Source organism: Fistularia commersonii, chromosome 22, assembly GCF_037954325.1.
Source record: "Fistularia commersonii isolate RoL2024-O1a breed Wild chromosome 22, RoL_Fcom_v1.0, whole genome shotgun sequence".
Taxonomy (NCBI): Eukaryota; Metazoa; Chordata; class Actinopteri; order Syngnathiformes; family Fistulariidae; genus Fistularia; species Fistularia commersonii.
In genome coordinates this window covers 9,708,365-9,734,199 of record NC_141305.1, presented here as the reverse complement: position 1 = coordinate 9,734,199, position 25,835 = coordinate 9,708,365, and the positions used below count along the sequence as shown (strand labels likewise).

Here is a 25,835-nt window from a genome sequence, read left to right as displayed (position 1 = left end):
CAGCTCAAACACAAGACACTTAAACTAGTTCAAAGTACATAAGTCTTCTTTAGTTTCTAAAGGAATTTACATGATTGCTTTTGGCTGCATCTTAACATCGTTTTTGTAGCATCTCAGTTTGCATGTTTACTTAGTCTGATTGCTTGTCCCCTCAGACGCAATACAGCTCATCATGTAATCAGATTGAACCATAATTTCATACAGCAGCACAGCAACAGAATGAAAAATTTTACTAAGGAGCAGCGTATCGATGCTCCATGTGGTCTCAATCTGGTGCTTTGCCTAACGGCCCGTGCGAAAACACAATACACCGGCAAAAAGCATCTTTGACAACAAATTGACAATTTGTGTTAGTTTATTCATTCATTCATTCTCTACCTGAAGCCTATCCTGCACTTAGTGTCGCGGGGATGCTGGGCCTATCCCAGCTGTCACTGGACGACAGGAGGGGTACAACCTGGACGACAAGTCGATCACAGATCCATATTTTTTACCAGGAGATTTTTGAAGCCCCAAAAAACAACACAGAGAAAAGAGGAAAATCCCTCATGCGTTCATAAATCCATCATACAAACTGAATGAAGGGCAAAGACATGAGTGCCAACCTTGGGTCTAAAGTAACATTTGACTTACCTTAGATAGTGTTCAGTTTCAACCTCAGTATCAGTTTTTGCTGTTGTTAGGAGTGTAACAGCACACAAAATTTATGGTTCAATACATACCCCAGGCTTGAGGTCTACTGAACATTATATCTTAGCGGTGTCTCACTTGAACGAATACAGTAATCCAATTTTTTCCTTTTTCTTTTCTCCACAGTTTTGTTCTGGACCCATACACTATAATTTAACATCCATGTTTTTTTTTTTGTACTGAACCCATACGGTATTCATTTAACATCCATGGTTTTTTTGTATACCATTTATAATTTCTGACACACCATCATTATCTATGATTGGTGATACTACACATGTGTAAATTAAGTATGTGTAGTGATTTCCTCAGAGGGAAATACTTCATGTATATTTAAAGCAGCTATTTAGGGCTGTGCCTGTAATCATTTTATATAACCTGATGGCATAATTGATATACCCTCTTGGAAAATTTGGTAATACTTCCACACCTAATTTATATCCCGTCAAGGTTGGAAAGTGTCCAGGAATGAAGTTTGTAAGGCTGCTCTTCTGTTTGCCCCGAGAGCATCTGGTTTTTCCCTCCCACTGAAATTCTCCGGCAAACTATATAAAAAAATGCCAGTGAAATCGTTCACAGTGGATGCCTTGTACCTCAGGCTAAACCATCCTCTGCAGCTACAGGTCAGCAAAGGGTCATCACTACTGAATGACAGATGACTTAATCATTGGGAGGGGTGGAGGAGGGCCGCATCTTTTGCACATCATGCACATCATGTTTCCATTTTGACTGCGGACCTGAGCTTTGTCTAAATTGTGAACTTATCTGTGAGGTGAAAAATTACCTTGCCCGTTGACTACCACAGGGCTCTTTTGTAATTGGAATATTTTACTATCTTTCCGAATATATCTGTAGGCACTATCACAATTTTTGAATCATGTCCATTTGGATTTTTTTTACGGGTGTCTGTGATACCTTATGCTTATGACAGTTCTTTGGATCATTTACTATATAGCTCAATATTACAAGTGTTTTAAAATAAAATATGTCAGTGAGAATTTAAGGGGAGCTTGTGGAAAAAAGCTGAATTTTTAAAATATGTCATTTGGCCCGAGTCTTCGGTCTCAGTCTTTGACTGAGATTTTAGCAGTCATATAAGTTTATCGTGCAAGTGCAACACTCTATATCTGTATAACTGTACATTGATTAAAAAATAAACTACTGAATCTCAAGCCATGTTGCACAGCAACAAACATTATCAGTGTTCATCTTTTCCTTTTGTTAATCTAAACAACAAAACCCTCAGCTGGAACTGAGCATTTGAGAAAGTTGTGTTTACAGATCAGGAAAATGGTTAGTATTCAAATGCATTCTGCTGTTTATTTAGATTTAGTTGTCATGACATGTAGCACATTTCCATTGGTTGGTTGGTGGATGTGGGTTGTAGCAAGAGTCACATTGTGAGATGAGCATCCTACATATTTGTCACAATCAGATCACTGTGGCTCCAGCACATCCTTAGTCATGAGTCCTTGACAACGGCCCTCTTTGAACCCCTCTCAAAATGCATCTGGTGGCTGGCTTTGGAGCAATGTTATTGTCACATTTAATTATCTTTTATCTTACACAGTCTGAAATCGCAAAGTGTACAAAGGCTTTTTTTTTTTATGTTGTGTTCATTTTTCCAGACCACGGTTTTCTGTTAAAGCATAGAGCAACTTCAGAGCTCAGAGCTACAAGGGGAGTGACAATTGGATTTGCATCCATTAAGTGGTCAGAAAAATAAGTCTATTAAATGAATGCTAATGTTCCTTCACATTTTCTGAAAGTTTATAAGTGTAAGTAGTTGTTTACTTACAACTGACACCATTTCATTTAGCCAGTGATTAGAAGGAGGGAAAAAAAGGTATTTCTCAAAATAACGAGGTTAATGCCACCGTATTTGTTCAGAGGTTATATTTTGTGACGAAATACAATAACCGGATATACAGTTCAGCCGGTAACTGCCCTATAGATCTGTTGTGGATTTACTTTAAATAAAACGCCTACTCTGCTATTGAAAAAACACCTAACATTTTTGGTTGTTTCCTGTCTTTGTTGCAGACAGGAAAAAGAGGTGATCATGAAAATATGTGCTCTGAAGACCACTTGGGGGTTTTCTACCCACTGTTGACTGTTCCGTTTCCTTTGCCATTCGTATCTCTAAGCCTTACCACATGGACTCTGGTTGCCACACAAACCACTAGAGGCTTCTCTTACTTGTCCAGCCACAGATAATTCAATCTGGCCCTGATCTAGGAAGGGTGTAGCTTGGAGATTCTAGCTGCTAACCATGGACTATTAAAAGGAGGAACACAAGTCTTGTTGATCTGCCAAATCTTAAAATACAGTGGTTCAATGCTAATGCCTATCATTAGTGCATATTGATGACATGCAGCTCTAGGAGAGCTCCATCCAAGAGCAACAGCCAGGGACAAGAGCAGAGGAAATGAGGAGGGATTGATGGTCACTTCCAGCATCACTCACTCTGGTCTCGAAGCAGCTGACAGCCACTTCCTGTGAGCCACTGGGAAAAAGGGACCAACACACACACACACACACACACACACACACACACACACACACACACGCACACGCACACGCACACGCACACGCACACGCACACGCACACACACACACACGCACACACGCACACACGCACACACGCACACACGCACACGCGCTTCGTTCTGAGTGACTATCTATGTCAAGCTGTCTTAGTAGCAACCCAAATCCACTTCAGGACTAGTCAGACATGGCTGAAAGGAATGATGAGCTTCATTTAGTGTGAGTAAATTAATATTTGCTGAAATTGGAAAAAAAAAGTAATTGAAGATTTGGATAAAGATTTAGGACATAGATATAGTGTAAATTATATACATATACAATATATTCAGATTTCAGACAGTCCAGATTTAACCAACTCACATGTTAAAAATCAGTTACGGATTGTATCAGCAATAGCTAAAAATGATGTGCTTCAATATCTCCATGTCCTTGTGCAGGGCAATACTTGACAGTCAGTAGTCAAATTCCAAGTTTGCTGATTTAAATGTGATTCTAATCATAGAGTGACTACATGGAGACACCATAAAATCTACTGAAAAAGCAGAAATGACCAATATTTGGTGTATACATTGATATTACGTTGTCAGAAATACCAGAAATACTACCAGACTCGTTCCTTTTCCATCACAACGTTGTGAAAAATAAGTAAAACTGGGGTTCAGGTCTTTGTGTCCAGCAAGAGCAGAAGGTTATTTGAAGATTATCTTAAGATTGCCGTCACTGGTTTGGCTTAAGTGAACACGATATTTGACAATTCAAACAGATTTAGCGGTTACAAGCAAAAACCTCCTGCTGATGTTTCAGAAGCATTGATCACAGCATGTCATATAGTATTTACCCACCTCATTGTTATTGCCACAGTAAAGGCGGTGGACAACAATGCAAAACAATAAAACTACTACTGAAGAAAAGACTTGAACACATTAAGGAGTAAATGTTGACATGCGGCCAACCCGGGAGGTTCAAAATACAACTATCTTCCTCTGCTCTGCAGAAATGATTGAAAGAAAACAAAAAGGGCAGCAAGGCCAAATGCAGCTGGTCGGTGCATAAAAACTACTAAACCGGAGCTGGAACCCGTCTGATGCTCTTGTGGTTATACATTAAAAACATTTAAAAATGATTACATTTGAACCGGGTTAATCATTTCTGCATAGGAAAAAAAATCTGTCTAACTCTTCATGTCGAATATTTCCTCTTTTCCTCCTCCATGGATAAGTTAATTAGTGCTTTGATATAAAGATATGAAACAGAGGTGATGACACATCTGATACATGCATTCATACTCAGGCACTCGAGGCTCTAAATATTCTCCAGTTTTAGTCTCTGGCAGCTGGAAAAAGGTTTTCTCTTGACAAACTCATGAATTGAGCCTTACAACTTGAGTATTCTGTCCCTTTACAATTTTTCTCATCTTTGGCATGTGCAATATCATATTTTATTCACATAGAGAAACATGATCTCCAGGGCAATACATCTTGCCAAAAAGCAGTGAAAGGCATTCAAAATATATGGAATCAAGGTTGCATTTTTATGTGGTGGTGTGAAATATAGAGCTTAGGGAGGAAAAGATTTCAGGGAGCATGTTAAACAAGGTTTGAAACTTGGCTAGAGGAAACAGACACTTACTGGAGTAACCTGGTGTCCTGCAGTTTTTAAATCAATGCATTTTGAACAGGTTTGTTGAATGCAACACAAATGAAGATGACTAATGTACTGAACTTAACTGGTGTGATAGCTTTTGTTTTTTATTAGCGGAACAGTACTCACAGATATAGGTCGAGGTTAGTCGAGCATTTTGTAACCTGGGTACCAGATCAGGGGGCTTGCCTCTATTTTGCCATAAAATCCATAGTCCATCATCAATTTTTGAACGGTTCTGGATGTTCTTGAGGGATTATTCTCTTTCCATCTCACCAAATTACAGAAAAATGCAGAAAAAATCAGCAAATCAAATCCCTATTATCACATATACATAGTGTAGGCTGATTCAAAGAAATATACAGTCATCTATGAAATATGAAGTAATAGACAAACATATTCAGCATATCAACTGAAGCTGCGTTTAAAACTTATACAACTATGCGGTTTAGATTTAAAGTGCAGCAATATGTTATGCTACCATTCCAAGCAAGGAGCCATATGGATGCCGATGTTTAGATGATATGATATCTGGTTGCATTTAATGCAAATGTCCAAATGATTTACTCTAACAGCTGAAATTTGATGTCTTTTTGGCATCAACTTAAGCATATATCTATGTTAAATTGACAAACTGACATCTGCTGCAGCCGGTAATGAAAGACGCTTCAACAGTATCACGTGCACACACAAAAACACATGCACTGGAAGTTATCCATATCTGTGATATATGGAGAACACATTTGAACAACCATTGGCAGATAGCGGTAGTAATAAACCAAGGATTGTTCAAGGAGCACCATGAGGGTGCTTGAAGAAGAGACATTTTGACTTGCCTTGCAGAAATAGCTCATCTTAAGCCTCTCTATTGTTACCAGGGAGGCAGCACACTAACTGCCAGACTTGATGATTATCAGCTGAAATGAGAGTGATAAGAAATTGAACCAGATAAGCTCTTGTCGTAATATGCTGTATGAGTATTCTCCAGGCAACATGCCAGAAAGGGCAAAGTCTGTTTACTCACTGCCAAAATCACTTTCAGAGAGAAGATACTGTAAGGACACATAGTTCAGTGCCATTTAAGCAAATGCATCTGTCAATGTCTATTTTAAGATGAAGAAATTTATACAATATCAATATCATGGGTCATGAAAAATGAGGGCTGCACTCTGAATCTTATAGCAACCTACTTTAATACACAACTCTTTAACAGATTTAAAAAAAAAAAAGAAAAGAAATAAATAAATATTAAACATTAAAGACTGACAACGTTTTATGAATTGTATAAATATATAAAAGCAAAATGTTTGTACTGCATCAAAAAAGATTACTTCTCACAAACATTTTTTGGCAGGGAGGTGTAATAACTATATCATGATATAATAAAACACATTAACCATTGGTGTTGACATTTCTGTGCTGCAGGCTGTTGTAGTTGTCTGGTGTAATTAAGGTGTCCTGACACAATGTAGGGCTTAATGAAATCAGGTTCACCAGATAAACACTGAAGATAAAAGGTTAGCTTCAATGAGGTGGAGAGATACAAAACCGTTCATTTAACAACCACATGTGTTTTAAACAACCGTTTAACATGCAGAACAGACATCAGTAGGTAAACTATGAAAATTACATTCAACTATCCATCCATCGTTTGCCACTTATCCTGCACTCAGGGTCGCGTGGGATGCTGGAGCCTCTCGCAGCTGTCATCGAGCGAGACGCGGGGTACACCCTGGTCGCCAGTCAATCCAAGGGCAACATACACTTACATACAACCATTCACTCACTCACTCGGGGCAGTTTTCCCAAAAAAATGCTTTTGGACTGTGGGAGGAAACCCACACAGACACAGGGAGAACATGCAAACTCCACTGCCACTCAGCTAATTATGTGCATTTAAGGCTTAACAAGACAAATAGACCTGCCATTGAGTGGTTTTAAAAAAAAGAGAACCGTTATGGCAAATACTCCAAAAGTAGGCTGCTTTTTCACCTCTGATACCAAATAACACCGCGAGACACATTCAGACTAGTGTCGATCCAGGAACAAAGATGAAGTGGCTGAGGTGAAACGAGACCTGGCTTACTTTGTTGTGTTACTTGTCTATTTTAGGGGTTTCTCAATCAGTTTCAGTTTCACATAAACACTACTTTAACATCAATACCTGTAGCCGATTCATCCAAATAGCCACAGTGTAATTCTGTTGTGCGTTCTCTGTGAAACCAGCAGCCTATTTCTGCATTGAATGTCTGTCATTATATGCTGCCAGAGAGACAGTGTTTTTTTTGTTTTTTTTTTAACTTTTTTTACTGTGAGGTTTGAAATGCATTTTCATCTGTTCATTATTAAGTTACATGTTTGTCTCTCAGTTGAAATCTGATGGTTCTGGTTGCTGTTGAGATCTGGGGCCAGGGCTCTGGGTACAGCCCAGTGAGCATGGTTGAGCAGGTGAATGATTCCTTGCGTTTTGGTCAGACACACCTTCCTTAAACACTGACAGTTGTGTTGGTTTATCTGAATGTGTTGTGATTTCCCTGAATAGTGAGGAAAATACCATCACAGAGACGTTAATGTCAAGTCATTGACAGAATTCCTTTACAAGAACATCATACCTGCAAATGATGGACAGGATTCTCTCCTTCCCTTTAAACCAGAGGTGTCAAACTCATTTTCACTGAGGGCCACATCAGCATAATGGCTGCCCTCAAAGGGCCACATGTAACTGTAACAGTGTACATGTAACCAAATGTAATGTAAAATAAATGTAACTACTCCTTAATGTTAAATAACCTTGAATGCATTACTCATTCAAATCCAAAATGATACATATGCATTCCCATCTTTCTTAAAACAGCCTCCCATCTGCATCAACTTTTCTCTTCCCGGACGTTAAAGGATCATTTTTATTTTTCATTTCCACTTGAAAATGGCATTGATGTGGATACACTACAACCTAATGGCGGGATGCTGTCACACCATGAATTTTGGGAAATGTTGTTTATGGGCAATGCACATCTTTGACTTATCTATTTTAACACAATCAAACCTTTGCAGACGTTCTTGCAGGCCGGATAAAATGACATGGTGGGCCACATTTGGCTCGCGGGCCTTGATTTTGACACGTGTTCTAAAGACTACCAAACCACTAAGGTCAAATGTGTAAGTCATTTGCTGCTGAGCAACTAGTCACGGCATGGATAAAAAAACAAGTCTATAGTCCGGGCCAATATTTCACATCTTCATACATTAAATATGAAATCAGAAATCCTTCTTAATGTTTGTCAAAACAATCATACTCATACAAATAATAGATGAAATTGGTAGCACAAACAATTATCTGGATTGAAACGGAAAGATGTGTCGCCAGCAACACTGCGCTACTGCAGTGGTCAAATCAAATTCTTTTCCACGTTTGAAAAACACCAAATCTGAATCATAGAAACAAGGAGACAATGAGTCAGTGTCCTGGAGGGAGTGAAGCACTCCGAGGGAGCTTCACTTCAGTGAGTGAATGGAACAAAGGTGACCCGACAGCTGCGTTTTTACCACTGGATTCCTTGAGTTATTACTTCTACATTGTCATCTACTGCAATTTTGTCGAGCAAACCTCCACTGGACTATTTTGGACGGTTCCCTCATCAACTCTCGGAGAAATTTTCAGAAATGTGACAAATAAGAAAATTCAGTAAAGGAAGTGTCAAGAAGTCTCAAGTCAATCCCCTGAATGACAGGTGTTGGAACTAAACTGGAATTGTCCTTCACACTGCAGGGGAAACAGCCGCAGCCTGACTCATCTCAGTGCATCCACGAAGCTTCAGAAAAGCCGGGCGTTAGGAATAACCCACTGTGACTCACTCACTTAATGGCTGTGAAGGTTTTATTATCCCAAACCAGCCTGTCCAAGACAAGATCAGAGCCGCCAGTGGAGGGGTCCCCCGGGACCACTCTTTACCCCCTTCTCTCCACCTTCCCCTCTGCCACCCACAAGCATGATAAACGACTTCACACTTTCCACCCAGCAGCTGTCTGCCTGTTTTCCCCTCTCTATCAGGCCAAACGGAGCTGACACTTTCTTGGGACACTGTAAATGTACTTGTATGTATATATGCTGTTGCTTTACTCTGTCACCTGCTATGTGAAAAATCACTTCTTTACCTCGGAATTTCATCAAAAGGGTATAAAAGGGTGCTACACTGTAACATTTAGGCAACACCAGGAGGAGTTCAACCAGATTTTAACTGCATTTCAATTAACAGAAATGTAGGTTAGGATTTATGCTTTGTTCCAAGCAGTGTTTTGGTTTTTTCCCATCGTATGGGCACAAGAAATTTGGTTATCAAAACAGAAATTATATATATATAGTGATAAAGAGAATGGGGTTGGATCAGGGGTGGGCAAACTACGGCCCGCGAGCCACATCCAGCCCGTTGGTCTTTTTAATCCGGCCCTGCAAAGATTGGTACAGAATTTATACTTGATGTAAATGATTGTATGATTGGATCAATGAATGTGGGAGCTCAAACAGGAGAATTTTTTCATTTTTGGAGTTACTTGAAAATTTTCCTGATCTGAATGACACCGATTGGCTTTATGATTTAGCCTTTACTGTGGACATACTAACACACAAAATGAGCTGGATGTGAAGCTACAAGGGAAAAAACAGTTTCTGATTGAAATGCAAGCAAACGTCAGAGCCTTCAAAACCAAGTTGGTTTTATTTTCAAAGCAAATGACAGACGGATCTGATATGTACTGTTGGCAAATGCATTTTTTTTTTTATATGTATCGTATCTTGTGGTGACCTGGCCTGTCTGTCAAATTTTAAAAGTCAATACGGCCCCTGAGCCAGAAAGTTTGCCCACCCCTGGGTTGGATGGACAAAGTTTATTTGCCGTACAGACCCCTGAAAGGAGTAGTGGAAAGGAGACATACACAAACAGTGTATACAATTCAACCAATAACATTATGATCTCCTTTTCTTGCAACGATTCTCCCAATCCAGGATATCCCTTTTCTATATGGCAATTTTTTTTTGCGGAATTCAGAAAACATTTCTTGCTGGAGAGGTGTTTTTGTAGGATGTTGGGAACAAACGTATTGTGAAAAAACAAACTTGGCAGTGCGATGTGACTAGGGCAGAAAACACCTGGGGGAGTCAGGAGATTCTCAGTGTTTCATATTTCTACAGTTTACCTAAGTTTTTTATTGTCCTGCCCATGCAATAATCTAATAAAATTTCCAAGTCATGTAGATGATTTGTTTTGAGTTTGAATGATTGATTCATATGATTATATTTGGAAAATATGATAAAACCTTTGCTGTATTGTAATTCTAATATCAGAGGAGACCTTGAATCATGTCTGATTTCCATTAGGGGCCACTTGCAGACTGCCAGAAGCACCATGGTTTCCTAGGCTGAAGCATTTCTGTCATGAAACAGAGTATAGCAAAGCCAGCATTGGTCACTGAAAATGTTTAAGAATCTTTGTTGTAACGAATGAGTTTTACATGCTGCAGATTTGTAAAAAATTAAAAAGGAGAAAAGGATGAGAAGGTTACAATATTTCTCTAGATGTTGCCTTTATGAAGCTGTCTTTGGTTTTCCCAGAATTTCCCCTGTGGGGATCAATAAAGTTAATCTTATCTTATCTTTTTCTAAAAAAGGTCAACTCAGCAAGTTGGGGATTAGCAGAATCACTGAGTTGGACCAAGTGAGCCTCTGAGGCTGATGAAGAATGGTTAACCCCTTCATCACAATACATTAAATATGCATTTCGCCAAATTGTAAGTCAGCAAGAGGAGCCAGGAATATATGTGTATATATTTGTAGAGATTTTCTTTTAAAATCCACAGGATATTTATTGGTTCAGCAGTTTGGCTCTGCTGTGAATAAACTCAATGCAATTAACCGACAAGTGAAATTTACTGAGTGATTCAATGGACACACATCCACCCTCATATCAAAATGAGACACTGCCACCCAACACAGCCGTGCGGAAGAGAAAAGTCTGCCAACAGTCGATAGCGAAGAGGAAAGAAGGTGGAAGAGTCAAAACCTTTCATTAAATCACTTTGGAAATTTAATGAGCTCATACCTGAAAACAAGTGGAAGTTAGCAAAGAACATTTGTTCTCAGCTCACATATCATTTTTTTCAAAACAAACATAATCTATGGAAAATAAATATACTTTGCAATTGCAATTTTTCACAGAGTACCTCCTCTCAATTACTGCACTCCAAACAAGCTTTCTTAAGAGTCCATCATAGCTGAGCTTTATTGTACATGGCACATCCTGGAATGGAGCCATTGTGGGATATTGAATCTATTCTCATTCCGTCCCGCTAATAGGAAATCTGCAGGGCTGAGGAGGGTTTGCACAATCCTAGCTATCTCCTGGGGGGCGCCATTGGGGCAAATAGGTCAGATGGCATGTTAATTGAACCCTATGCTTGTGTTATTGAAGCAAGAAGAGCAAGGGCATGAATAAGGGGAAGTGGATGAACGTGACAAAGCTAAGGAGGTTTGTTTGAGTTGATGATGCTGTGCAAATGGGTTTGTGAGTCACTGTGTTTCTGTACCTCAGATCGGCCTGTGGTAGGGCATATGTCTGGAGTAGTGGAGGAGGGGAAACAACCTTCAGTGAGACGCTGACCTATGTGGCACAGCCCATGCTCTCTGGGGAACACTGTGTCACCAAAGCAAAGACACTGCGTGTGTGAACAGTAATTAAATAGAAGTGATTGGTCACGGGTCAGTGAACATTTCACATCCACGTGTTGACAGAGAAAGGGGAGAGCCAACTAGTAAGACTGACATGATGAGGCCATTTAAAAACCCTCAAGATAATGTTTAAATATGAGGATTTATCAATTAGCCAATGAACAGAAAATAGGATGACTGATTATTATCATTTGTGCATGACAAAAGGGATAACTGAAAGCATCATTAGTCAGTTATTAGTAATAGCTCGGCTGGTATCGCCACATTTTAGTGTGAAATAACAGAACTTGCAACACATGATCATGTTAAATAGTCTGTAACACAATTTTTTTGGTTAGACAGGTGTCAGGCATCTATGACATTAGTATGACTAAAATCCACCACTTGGCAAAAGTCAAAATCTGTTAGTATCACACATTGTGCGAATATTAACTTTGAACATTTGTGTTAGGTAGGCGTTGGTAGTTCTCAGTGTCCGAATTGCAATGGCGGTCAGACTTCTTGATGTTACAACTTCCATTCAACCAACAATAAACAACAACAAAAAAACAGCCACACCTTATATTGGAAGTATTATTTCCTTGTCTAGGAGTATGTGAGAACGTGTTTCAATTTGGTGAGGCTCATCAACAGGGTATATACACATGCTACATTTGGTCTAGCCTACATCAGTGCACCCATCAATTTAGCAATGACTCCACAAGGGTAAATGCACTGGAAAGTCCATTTACTAGTAACCAAATGTGAAAACCCACAAGTGTGTCATTCATCGGCTGCTTTAACCATTCAACATCATTACAGTGGGCTCGCCCTGTGTTTCCTCAAAGCTCTGCCTGCTGAATCATATGATCTTCTGTTGTTATCATTAGCTTAAGCGTAGTTTGTTGAAACAGCGTTTGCAAACAAACATTTAGAAGAAGAATCAGTTCAGGACTTTGTGCGGGTGAATTGCCTCCTCCAAGCAAACTCGGCGTTCTCCAGAGAAAAGCATAAACAGATGTACTATGGGTCCATTTGGGATTATTATCCAGCCCCTGAGTGGGATCCCCTTCTTCAGAGCACTTCCACTAAAGACAAACTACCAGTCAGATATGGAGGAGGTTAAATAAGCAACTGCTTCTGTTTGGTATGTAGCAGCTCGTACAACACAAGAGAGCTTAGAGGGAGTGTATTTGCCTGGGAAATAGAAAAGGCTGTGTTCTTGAGTAATGCTCTCCTGGCTCCAACAAAAGACTTTGAAGCCAGTGTTCAAATCAACCTCTATGTTTTCTAACAAAAGCCAATTGTGGCAGCCATAAATACTTACAGATACCACTTTAACAAAAGAGCTTTGTTTTCTCACTGCTGCCCAACTGAAAATCTATGCTCTCTGAGTGTCATAAGAACATTCAAGTCCAGGCTTCAGTGTCTAACCTTGAAGAGCGGGTGGTAAACAATCCAATTCATTCATATGCCAAAAAGTAATGTGGCTGCAAAATTAGGGCTCTAAAATGAGTTGTGATTATACAGAATCCCAAAATTGACTTTTATGCTAAGCAGCATGGGGCACTGGACAATGAAGAGCAGTGTATTCCATTAAAATGACAAACACCACTGCTGGACCCTTGGTCCTAAATCGTCAGGCCCAGAGAACAAAACACGCCTTTCAATGGCGAACTCTGCAAAATTGATTATTGCTTTCTCTTTCAAGTGGTGCTGCTGCTTTGTGACTTGCACATGACTTGGCAGGAAAAGGACAGCTGGCTCTCCATCCTGGGTCCTATTCACATGACTGGTGTCCCACAAAGGAGGCAGGCTGTAGGGCTACAGGCTGGCTACACTTCACTCGGAGCTGCACTGTGGGTAAGAGCCCCATCGGAGTATTTTAAAGGGACTTTGAGAGAGAAGTCTCTTGTGACTCACAGAGATAGAAATAACTGATTAAAGATGAAGAAAAACTGTAAGCTGAAAATGAATGATCTGGCTGTAAATAAAGTGTACAGTCTGAACAATTTAAACATATAAATTGTCCGAGATAAAACCAAGTTATATCAACAGTTCCAGTGGGCACCTGGCAGGTTAGAGTCACTGCTAAAAGGTTTGCTGCTGAAGGTCAGGCAGGACATCCATGTCAGTACATCTCATGTCCATCAACTGATTCAGGATACTGGCCATAGGTGAGGTTGATACTGCTTTTGTGCTCAAATGTTTTGATCAAAGTTTAACATCCTCAATTAGTCAAAATCCTCATTTTCACCCAGCATGTCACCCAGCATAAATGGATATTAACCCCAACATGATTTATCAGAAAGTGATGTGATTGTGTTTTGATTCAAAATCCCCAACAGACCACTGTTACAGGAAATTCAAGCGCATCATCTGTTGAAGTTAGCATTAATAAAAAGTGAAACATATGAATAACAAATTGACTGTCCCAAATAATAGCATCACTATTGATTTATCTGTATCGTTTGAATGAAAAGTAAAATATAAAACCAAAATTATGTTTCTTCTTGAACACTTTTTGCTGCAAACACAAAGCACTAAGCCTTGAGCCATCAGCGACCCCGACGGTATTAACTTCTTGTACTGTGCCAGCACTTCATACTCACATCCACACTATTGTTTTAAAAGCAACTCAAAGCCTGTTACAGGTGATGTGATACTGTATTTCTTGAGTCTGAAAGCATATGCTGAAAAGCTATTTAAAGACTAGTATTATTGTTTCCTTGAAAAAAAGAAAACTGAGAGAGGGGAAAAGAATGCACATTTGCACTGCCTTTGCTGAGCTTTAGCCTTCTTCACAGGCTACTAAGCCTGGACACAAATCAAGCTAAAGTCAACCACAAGTATTGAAGGACTCAAAAAAAAAAGCGAGCAGTCATCTCCTGTCATTTGAAATAGCACAGCCTTCACATTCTCCTTACTTATCAGCAGAAAAGAAATAATCTATTATATTACTGCTACACTGTAACAAAGACATCTGCTTGTTACTTGCATTTGATATTGCTATTCCTGAGATCTATTCTTAATTCCCCAAATAATTGCAGTTCTTGTTGTCAAGCAGCATGTTGCTGCTTAGCCATGGGAGGCGGGAAATGAGTTGGAAGCCGGTCCTTTTAATTATCCTTCAAATGCTTCCTGCGCTCAGCAGATGTTGGGCTGCAGGGCAGGCAGCCGAGCAGCAGGGCTCCCTAACATTGCGTGCACACATGTGCACTTGCACACACACATATAAATACACACACACACACACACACACACACACACACACACAAAGATCAGGACATGGTTGACTCTCTTGTTCCTTCTGGCTGGGTGATGTACTGTATTTTAAAAAAAATAATTATATGGATATGCATAATTCATTTTCACATTACTATCACCAACAACTATTTGTTATTGCAGTTCCTATTCTCACATGCATGCTAATTCTAGCACTATAAGAAACACCAGGTAATGTGTATATAATGACTGTAATTTGATGTCTTTATCTCAAATACAATAGATATTTTATAAGTCTCTACTTCTCATGTTTTTGGGAACAAAAGAGTTACAGCCAAAACCTTGTGTCTGTGACATCTCTCCATTTCTTTTATTTGGGAAGATGAAGCTGATAGTTGACTGGCTTATATAGTATACAGCCAACAACACATATTATAATAAATATTATATTACCCTCTTTGATTAAGTACCAAAATATTAGATTAGATTTTGTGCCTCTGCTTACTACTTGAATTTATATACCCATAGGCTATTTAAAGCAGAATATATGAAAACAAGTTTATACTTCAATAATTGATGATGTATATACAAGTCAACCCACTGCTTTCTACTATTTTTTTCCAGGTATTATGCAGACCAGTGAGCCATAAAATCTACATGACATTTTATTTGTGTCATCATTTCTTGCAGCATAGGCAAAAAATGTACCCTGAATCTGCCAGCATGAGGCGATACAGTGTTAGCGCTTCCCCCTCACAACAAGAGGGTCCCTGGTTCGAATCCATAGGGGACCTTTTTGGGTGGTGTATGTATGCTCTCAGCACACACATACACACACACACCCACTACCCTTACTGGGATAAGCTGTATAGATATAATTAATGAACTTCCGTATATGGTCAAGTTTACTTGTCTAAACAGTTAGTTCCTCTATCATGTTATCTATACTACCTATCTGGCACTCAGTGGTGTGGGTTGTCTGGAGCCAATCCCAGCTGTCATTTGACAAGAGGCAGAGTTCATCCTGGACCGGTTGGCACTAGATCACGGGTCATTGGGTCTCCTATTAAATTACTGCACGTTTGCTTTTCTTCACTATAAAACACTTTGATATTGTGATTTGAGTCAGCAGCTGAAATAGCAATGCATGTCCATGACTTTTAGTGTCAGATTCCTAACGAGCACTCAAGAGAGGAATGTATTGGTTGTCAAGCTGTTGATTTAATACAGTTACAAACAATATTTGCCCAACGACAGAGTTGACTCTTACATATGGTGAAATGAATATAAAACATGACTCCTTTCAAAATCAACTCCACACTGGTGTTTTTGTTTTTTTGTTTTTTTCAGATTCCGCACAAGAGCAGCCGTGTCCTCGTCATACCTGTGCTCTCTTCTACTCTTGTGAGACATTGGCCTTTTCTGTTCTCTTGTAACTCATCTCCTCCTATACAAGGCTCTCACCTCTATTTATTCAGTTCTCTACACAGCCTCTGAGTCATCCTTGACCTTCAGCACATATCTGCCTCCATACCACTTATCAACTCCTTGTTTCTTATGGCAGTAGCAAAGGTGAGTGAAGGAAATAGATTAAGAATAAACACAAAGGTGGTGCAAAAGGAGTTGTGTCATTTAACATGAGAACACTAAAAAATTACCAAGATCACATAAAACCAAGACCAACACCTGCAATCTGTGAAAATTGCCTGAACCAAATTATTTCTGTTTACAGAGTAGCAAAAAAATAGCTATGATTATAACCATTTCTGACATTGTAATAACAAATATTACATGCAGTTGTTCAATTATATGAGGACACAATATATATTTTTATTCCAGCACATGTTTAGTTTTAAACAATATTCTATCCAAGACTCCTTTCATTTGGAATTTGGTCAGTTTTCAAATATTGGATTAGTCATTAACACATGATAACAATGTGACTGCCGTCTAATCTTAGCAATGCATTACACCTTGTTTAACCAACACCTTATTGTAATGAGTTTGTTCAACAAGATTGCGGTGATAATACAGTAAAAATGGTTTGAGAATCCCTATTAACAAAACAGAGAAGGCATATAACAAATAATATACTTGTGGTTTAATGAGCGACTCAAATAAATAACCTGTTTCAATATTTCATTACTGTTCTATAATAAACGGTATCCACAGAGCAGTATAAATAAACTGAATAGGAGCAGAATAAAAAAAATGCTGCGGCAAAAAGGGACTAAGTGTTCACAACTGACTGTTACTAACCTGGATTTCATTCTATTGTGCTAGAAAAGGTCCTTCGATCTGCCAGATGAGTGTTCCTAGAGCTTCTCTGTCCATTGGGATGGACCAGTGTTTACACCAACACATCGTTGAGTAGGAATGTTAAGTTACATTTGAAAGACAAATGGGGCAATGACAATTTCATTTTGATTATCTTGTTTTTGTGACAGCAGAGGATGCCAAAATTGTAACTCAATTTCAATTATTTGCCACTGCCCTCAAGTAAAAAAAAGCCCATATGCAAGTAGCAAACAAATATGCAAATGTATTCAATGTATGCAAAGAGCCACTTAATTCCAAGATGACTAATTGCAGACTCGTTAGACCATCAAATTTGATGGACTGTTGTGACTAGAGCAACTAGAGCAATACACTTTAAAACTCCTGTGATGACCCATCTGCAAGCTGAATTAAATTTTTAATTAAGCTTCGAAATAATTGTCATGACTTAGCTAAATGTAGCATGATTGCGCCATAACCCAGGCAATGTATTGTTGCTGTCAAATGTGATCTGCTCTGTCATGTTTGTTTTCCATATGAATGAGCTTTGCCAGTTTAAAACCATGTTTTCGGAATCCAGGAATAATGTCATGAGTGAATTGGAAACTGAAAATCTTGCATTCAGTATGCAAAAAGAAACTGAATAAATGAGTGACATTTATCATTTATTGACAGTTTCCATAGAATAAAAATGTCTCCTGTTTATAATATTAGTATTAATCATGTCAGATACAATTTAGATCTATGTAGATTTGATTTGTGAGTCAACAGCTGTAACAGCTGCACTTGTTTTGTGCAGACTTACAATTATAATTAGTATAGAGCAGAATGCGGGTGAGTGTTTCTATTAGTATGATATTAAATAAACTCATTAAGATATGAATGATTCTGTACACTGCACGCATGAGGGCTTATTGAGGAGAGAATTTCAGCACTGACAGAAAAGATTAATCTATCTTTAAAATCAGTTAAGCTTTTTCTTCACTTTCTAAGTGAAGGGGCATCAGATAAGACAAACTGATTGATTTAGACTCTTTGAAAGGCTGCTTTGACTGAGCTGCTGCAGGCTCACAATCACAAATTGAGACACGTGTTATATCCACCCTGCTGTGAATACATGGCACAGTCGTTGCTAACGATCTGAAGCGTCTCAAAAGCCACCGGGCTTAGATTAATCTGAGAACAAACATCACCCCGAGTGCAGAAACTTCAAATGCAGTTAGAGAGAAAGGGATGGGGGAAGAAAACGCTTCTTAAAGTCTCATTCCAACACATGCAATACCTAGAATGGGCAAAGCAGGACTTGGCACTGGGCTGAGGTGCCGTAATTGCTCTTTAAAGAGTCATTTTGTCTAATTATGCTTGTTTTCAAGTAATTTTCAGATTGACACACTTGGATTTGGTATAATTTTCAGAATTCTATGCTTTGCCTCTATGCCATTTTTATGACCACGCTGGACAACAGATTCCAGACTCTTGCAAGTACTTAAAACACTAGTTAGCGATATCTTAAACTTGTCACATTCAAAGTCCATTTCAACAGTCGGCACAGGCAGGGAACTAAGGGGAATCTATAGCCACTTTGCTTTTTATGATCTCTGTTACCTTTATTACATGTGTGACCTACTGTTCTTCTCCATGAGTCCCACTGACTGAACTTAATGTTAATGTGGCTACTGCTATCATGCCACCAGACAGACTAGATTGAGGAAGACGAGTGTGTACATATGTGTGTGTGTGTGTGTGTGTGTGTGTGTGTGTGTGCATATGTGTTTGAGAGAGAGAGAGAGAGAGAGAGAGTGAGTGATACACCACAAAGACTTTATCATATTGTTCAGGAAGAACTGATATGCTTTAAGCGCAAGAAACAACACCAAACCATTCTAAAATGTCAAAATAGTCCTCTGCAAAACAAATTCATTTGAGTAATTATTTATAATAATAGGCTCAAGCATCAATTCTAAATGATGGAAAGAGAAGCACCGACTGCACCAATTTTCTTCAAGGAGTCACCAACCTCTCATTGGAAGCAATTGACAAAATGTGTAGGTTGCTCAGAAAAAAAAAAAAAAATGTTGTGTCTGTATTCCACATGGAAAAGGGCCCAAAGAGCTACAATAAGCATTTTGGCGAGTTTTCAACTGATAAGTTTTTTTTTTTTAATTGCCCAGACTAAATCCAATCACCATATTTTAAAAATCCCCTGTTCCACTCTGGACCCTGTTGAAGCTGGTCTGAATTGAAAATTCCACCACACATTTACAAATGTTATCTTAAGGGGGGGGGGTGAGGCAGGCACACACACATTCCCTTTACCACACCCCCCATCATCTTGAAAGTTGCCAACCAGCGATAAACAAAATTTGGTTAGTAACACAGGTGCTCAGCTGTTATGACCATGTGATTAGACAGGATTTACAGCAGCTGGAACCTGGAGATAGCCTTCTTACCTCTTTGAAAAACAAGACTTAAGCCTCTTTTATGATGGAGCCCAATGGTCTTTATATTGTGTATCCTTGTGTGATAACCTGTGTGTAATTACAAGCTCTTTGGAAATGGTTGTGTCTTCCTTCTTGTAAGGATTCCAAACAAGCATATCAAAAGGCTGCTTAATTCCATTTTTAGATGGACATGAAACCAAAACTGCATATTAATTAAACAAGAGAATTCAGCATTATATTAAAAAAAAAAAAAAAAAAGATCTCAACCCTAATTTTGTCCATTAACTTACTTTGTGGTTGGACAGTCTCCAGTTTATATTAGTTGTGGGACACTCTTCAGAAAACAGGATCACAGCTGATCGGTTCTTTGGAAATGCTCTTTCTAACCACCTGGCAGAGCTTTGTTGTGTTGCCATCGCACCCAAACACCTGGCTTGCCAGAGTATCTGCCTACTGAGGGGAATAAGCCGGCCGTGTAATGGGTTGATCACACTTTGGCCAAAAATACATAGCATAGTGTTGCGTGTGTTTTAATTTTCGAATAAAGTGAAAGTAATGCGTTGCCCAGGAAACATTTTTTTGCCATTGATGCCATTACAATTGTAACATAATGCATTGAAATTAATGCTGTGTGGGAAAATACATGTCATGACCTGAGGTCTGACATGTCCTACATTTTATAAACCATTAGTTAACAAGCAGGGTTGCAGGCAATTTCTCAGAAAAGCTCTAGTCAAGCCTAGACTGGCCAGTTCAAACTGCTGCAACTTCTCATTGTTTATCACTAACCTTTGCTTAAAAAACAGACAAAATACTGGCATGACCCTTATCACTATGTACTTGTCTAGAACCTAACAATGTCAGCAGACCTGCAACTGTGTGTGAATGAAACAAACAACACACACAACAGCATTTCTGTTGCAGCATCAACATTTCATCTGCTCTTCCAGGGGTGGCATTGGAACTGTGACTACCATCACTGCTCTACTCGGGTGGTTGGGTTTTCTCTGCCCCCGTTCCAGCTCTGTGCTATTTTATACAGATGGATTGCCATAACAGCAATGCAATATTCCTGTCTTACACAGGCTGCATAAGACACATCTCTCTCTAGAGGGTGATACAATATGATAAAGGTGTCATTTGTATTTGACACCTGCTTTGTTGGGGAATGTGAACGCATGAGTGTGTGTGAGTGTGTGTGAGTGCGTGTGTTTGTGTGGTGACAATAGTTGAGCAGTAGTCACTTCCTCGTGCAGCAAGAAAGTTAGGCAGCAGTGCAGCAGTATGTAAGTAAATCAGTTTATTACTAGCATTGAAGTCTCCTGGGATTTGGCTGACCACACACACACACACACACACACACACACACACACACACACACACACACACACACACACACACACACACACACACACACACACACACACACACACACACACACACACACACACACACACACACACACACACACACAGTCTGCTGAAGCATTCCCCAATAGCTTGATACATAAAAACACCCACCCACGCACACACAATATATTCATACAGATGATGAGCTCCTATACATACTAATATGAGTATGTGAAAACCTCACCAGCACAGGAAATTACCAACTAGGCTCTCCTGAATCAAAATATTGCCAAAATATATGCCATTATTTCATTGAAATGACTTTTTCCTAGTAAATGATTTTGACTGAGGTAAATGAAGGTCAAGTCAATCAGATAATTTAATTCATCTGGTGAGTGGCTGTCATTGCAAAGTGTGCTTTGTTTTCAATAGCACAGCATAAAATTGAGAATTACACTGGGAAATAACTAAAATATCAAATATTCACACACACATAAACCATCACACAAAAACATGTATTAATTGGAAGGGTTTTTTTCCATCAACAGTGCCTTTGCCACAATCTCTATGTTGCCTCTTTGAGAGTTCTGTTACTCTAAACATTATAATTTGGAAGGAAATCCCATTTCCTTAAACTCAGCATGAACTTTTGTACCTAAACAATACCAGATGCTGTCGTAGGATGAACCGATCATAAAACATTTTTCAACAGTGATTTGAAAAGGTTTTGGATGACACTCAAGCTGACAGATGTGTTTATACCTGAGGCCATGACTGTGTCAGATATATTGAACAATACCCCCAATAAATCAATGTTTGTGTGTCACCGGTGGCACCATTATCACGGCATATGATCAGTTGTTTATGAGCCACAGAGGGTTGCTCACTTGGGGATTTTTCATGCAGTCAAGCTAAACATATTTCTAAAGCGTTTTCATGGCAGTTTGCATTTATTGTTGCCAATTTAGAATTCACTATAATTCACTTATACCAGTTCCAACCGTCATTTTGCAAAAAAAGAAAGAGAAACTACAGTGGAAATTCTTGAAATATTTGTTGATTTCTCAATTTTGTATAGTTTCAGAGAACTTTGTTATTTTAAACCAAAAAATCATGCAACTGAACATTGGAGATATTAAAAACTAATTCAAACGAAAACAGCAGCACAGCAAGCACATTTCAGATGAAATTAAATCTGATACATCTTAAACACACCATGAGGCAAATTATGCTCACCTCAAATGGTACCCTTTTCAGGAAATACTTTCATTACAGTTCGGGTATTTATGATTGTCTTATTGCTATCCTTGCAAGAATAGTCAACCGATCAGATGTGGATTGCATTCCATTAGCTAACATGGGGTGGATGAGTCAAATGTAGTCTAGTATTCAACTACACTATTTTAGGACCATAAACTATAGTATTGTTATCATGCTGTAAAAGGGACTGAGTATAGATAAAGACATACACTAACCATAAAGACCAGAGCAATTTTCTTCTATAGCCTTCCACACCTGTCGGTAGAGACTGGGAAACTAAATTACAGCGTTGTGCATTATGTGAGTCACACTTCCTGTATGTTAAATCATATCTAAGAGTGAACACAATAATAAACTCAATCTATTTGAAGGACAAAAGCAGCTTCACGTACATGTAAAATAATTCTTCAGACACTAAAAAGAAGAAGTTCGATGAAGACTTTGATTTCCTCAACAATCCTTGAGCTTTTCTCAAGTCCTCCCTTCCTCCCTCTGTCCTCTGTCTACCAGAGACAGAAATACTATTTTCCATTTATCTACCAATATGTGTCAAAGAAATATTAGCAAGTTAATGATGACTGCATGTGAGTTTGATACTAAATGTGATCTGAATTTCTTTTTCTAAATCAATTTCTGGCACATCTTTACATCCATTTATGATCAAAAGTCTTTTCTTATCACCACTGCATATTCAATGAATTCAAAGCCATTAATAATCGCACTTTGGTGGTAATTTCTGCCAGACTGCAGATTGGTGATGTGACAGTAGCGGCAGCACACATGAGAACAGTAAGTTGATCAAAAGGTTTCATGTCATGTGAGCTGTGTTTAAACTAACTACCTTTGTTTCCAGTAAATTTGCCAAGCAGTGTTTGATTGTTATCAAGACTTTCTCTATTGCCAGCTTTTAAACTGGAAAAGAAGTAGAAAGATCACACTTGACAATGTGCCATTTCTTGGTGCTTGTCAGAACTGTAATTACAATTCAATTGAAAATGTTAGAAATCAAATGCTTTGTTGGATGAAAAACGATGGCTCCATGTTGATATCCAATTTCCTCCCTCTGTTTCTAACATCAATATACCAATCTCGGCAAGAATGCAGGTGTATGGCACTTATTCATTGGCTTCACTTTTCAGATCCGGATGCTTTCGTCAACTGATTTAATGTAGTCTTTGTAAATTAGCAGTCCTTGTAATATTTTTTTTTTAATTTTTGCGATTCCAAAGACAGCGCAAGGAAGTAATCCCACAGAGGGCAGAACCATTAAATGGAATGAGCAAAATCTGAACTCTCATTTAACTTCATTATGACTTTTCGTTTCTGGAGCACTGATGAAACCATAATAGAAATATCCTCAATTTTGAAGATGTTTGCAGAATGTGCTTTGCATAGTCATTGCTCATCTCGAAAATGATACAACCCTGCTCTCTCATTCTTTTCTCAAGCTTCCACTGTAAACTACAACTGTCAGACTCTTCGCTCTGTGATATCCTCTTCTCCAGCAGCTCTTTCACCACCTGTTACATTCCTGAATTTGCTTTTTTCCTGATCTCTCCCTGCTCTCCTTTCCAATCAATAGCTGAGATGCACAGAATCAGCCACCGCACAAACAAATCTATTACTTTGATGACATTAGTAGGGCGGTAACAGAGTAGAATTTCATGAACAAACATACCTACCTCATTAATCTTCTTTCTTAATTTCCTTCGGGATCAATAAAGTATCTACTCTACTTGGCTTCATGCAACGGTATCACACAAAGTATCACATTAAGGTCTTTGGCGGCTAATAAAGCCAGTAGTATTTTTAATTACAATTAGTTCACCAAAAATTCCCCTCAGCTGTGGATTGGCTGCTTTTAAGGCTATTCATGTACAATTGTGGCTGTAGCTCAGGAGAGGAGGCCCAAGGATGTCACCGCTCTGACCCCCGCCGGTAATCAAATGAGGCCCTGTGCGGATCATGGAACATGATACACATTGGTCAGACGGCTCAGCAGAGAGCAGTTAAAGGCACAACATTTATCACTGTAACAATATCTTGTATCCAGAGCAATGATAAGCAAAGGTAAAGGGGGGCAGTAACACTGTGAAACTGAAATCTACTAAATCTGCTGACTCGTAATAGCAGGGCATCAATTGACCATCATTACAAGCTTTGTTACTTTCAGAATAAAGCTGTTTATTAAGTAACATGTGAACAGACAGAAATGGCACGTAATAAAAGCAATTTCCTTATCCCTGGGTCTCGGCAGCACGCATTGCTCACAAATTTCTTCCTTCAGCCTAATGCTGAATGACAGACAGGAAAAGTGGAAGAACCCTGAAGAGTCAATTTGGAGCTGGAGTGGCATTTCAAACCCCGCTGCTAAAATGTTAGAGGGAGGGGTGAAAAAAGGACATTCAATCAGAAGGCAAACTCAGCTGTGGAAGCTCTTCCCACAGAAAAGCAAAGCAGCTTTTCCTGAGATGGTTCGGTGTTCATCTACTGAAAATGATGATATGCCAAACAGAATGTCGCTGAATGAGGCTGCTGCTGCTGCTGCTACCACCGTCTTTGCAAGATTGCCGACTGTGATTGAATTTGAATAGCCTGCGCACATGTGTGAATGTTGCATGAGCATATTTTTTCGCTCTATTCATTCATATGTATGTATAAGAATTCCTGGGTATTTTTACTCCTACATCTTGCGTGTGAGCAACCACATATCTCTGCATTGATAATTAACTGGGTTCATGTGTTGTCATGTTGCATTTATGCATGCATTTACCACAGGGCTTTCAATGATTAATGTTTAATTATCTCCAACAAGGATGTTTCAACCATGTCTGTGGATGTTTTTCATCATGGAGAAACAAAATTAAAAATAGCAGGTTCAGATGGTAGTACTAGAGATTTACAGTACTAATAGCTAGCTGGTTGGTGTGCCCCTTCTCGCTGCCTTTTTTGCAAACCTCGCCATCTGTCTGCGGGATTACAGAACAATTCTCAGGATGATTATCGAGAAACTTGTTTAATGGGCTGGGGAAAATCCATTAAATTTCATGTATTTTTAAAGCATATCCTTGGCCTCCATATGAGTATACTAACATGAAGATTCAACTGTGTTATAAAGCATGACTGTCACTCTGCTGCTTCACCATGTCATACAGAGATAGAGGCTGGGCACATTATCTGTGTTATGACAATAACTACCTTAAAATCCCCAGTCTAGACATTTAGGCAAGGGAAAAAAAAAAAAAAACCTAAGCGGCTTTATGCAACACTTCAGAATGTACCTCAGCAGAGAGAAATATTTAGCTCAGGGAAAAACCTCAACATGAACCTTAGACTGGTTTATGGACCAGGAACTGGGCCTGAGATTGGACCATCGATGGATGTCATTGTTTAATTAAAAAGCCTCACTCTGTGAAAGAGCCTGGAATCATTCTGTGCATGTTTGCATGTTTAAGTGACAGCTTCGATTTTGTGACTTTTGGAAGTAAAATTTTGCAGCTGACTCTTACTTGTTTATTTTCCCATTTCATGAACCTGTACACTCAATGTCTTCAAGTATAGGTCTGAAGGTCAAAAAACAAGAATTTTGACAGAATTAAATGCTAAACTCAACTCTGAAGACAGCCCTCCAGCTTCTCTTGTTATTGCTTACAATATAATACCATTGAACCTCAGTGCCTGGTATTAGTAAATAAAAAATGTCTA

General features: G+C 38.9%; 1 protein-coding gene across 14 annotated transcripts in view; it reads right to left on the bottom strand.

The window, feature by feature from the left end:
* fbrsl1 (fibrosin-like 1) overlaps positions 1–25,835 on the bottom strand; it is a 294,403-nt gene that overhangs the window by 245,336 nt on the left and 23,232 nt on the right. The gene's annotated exons all lie outside the window — the stretch shown is intronic.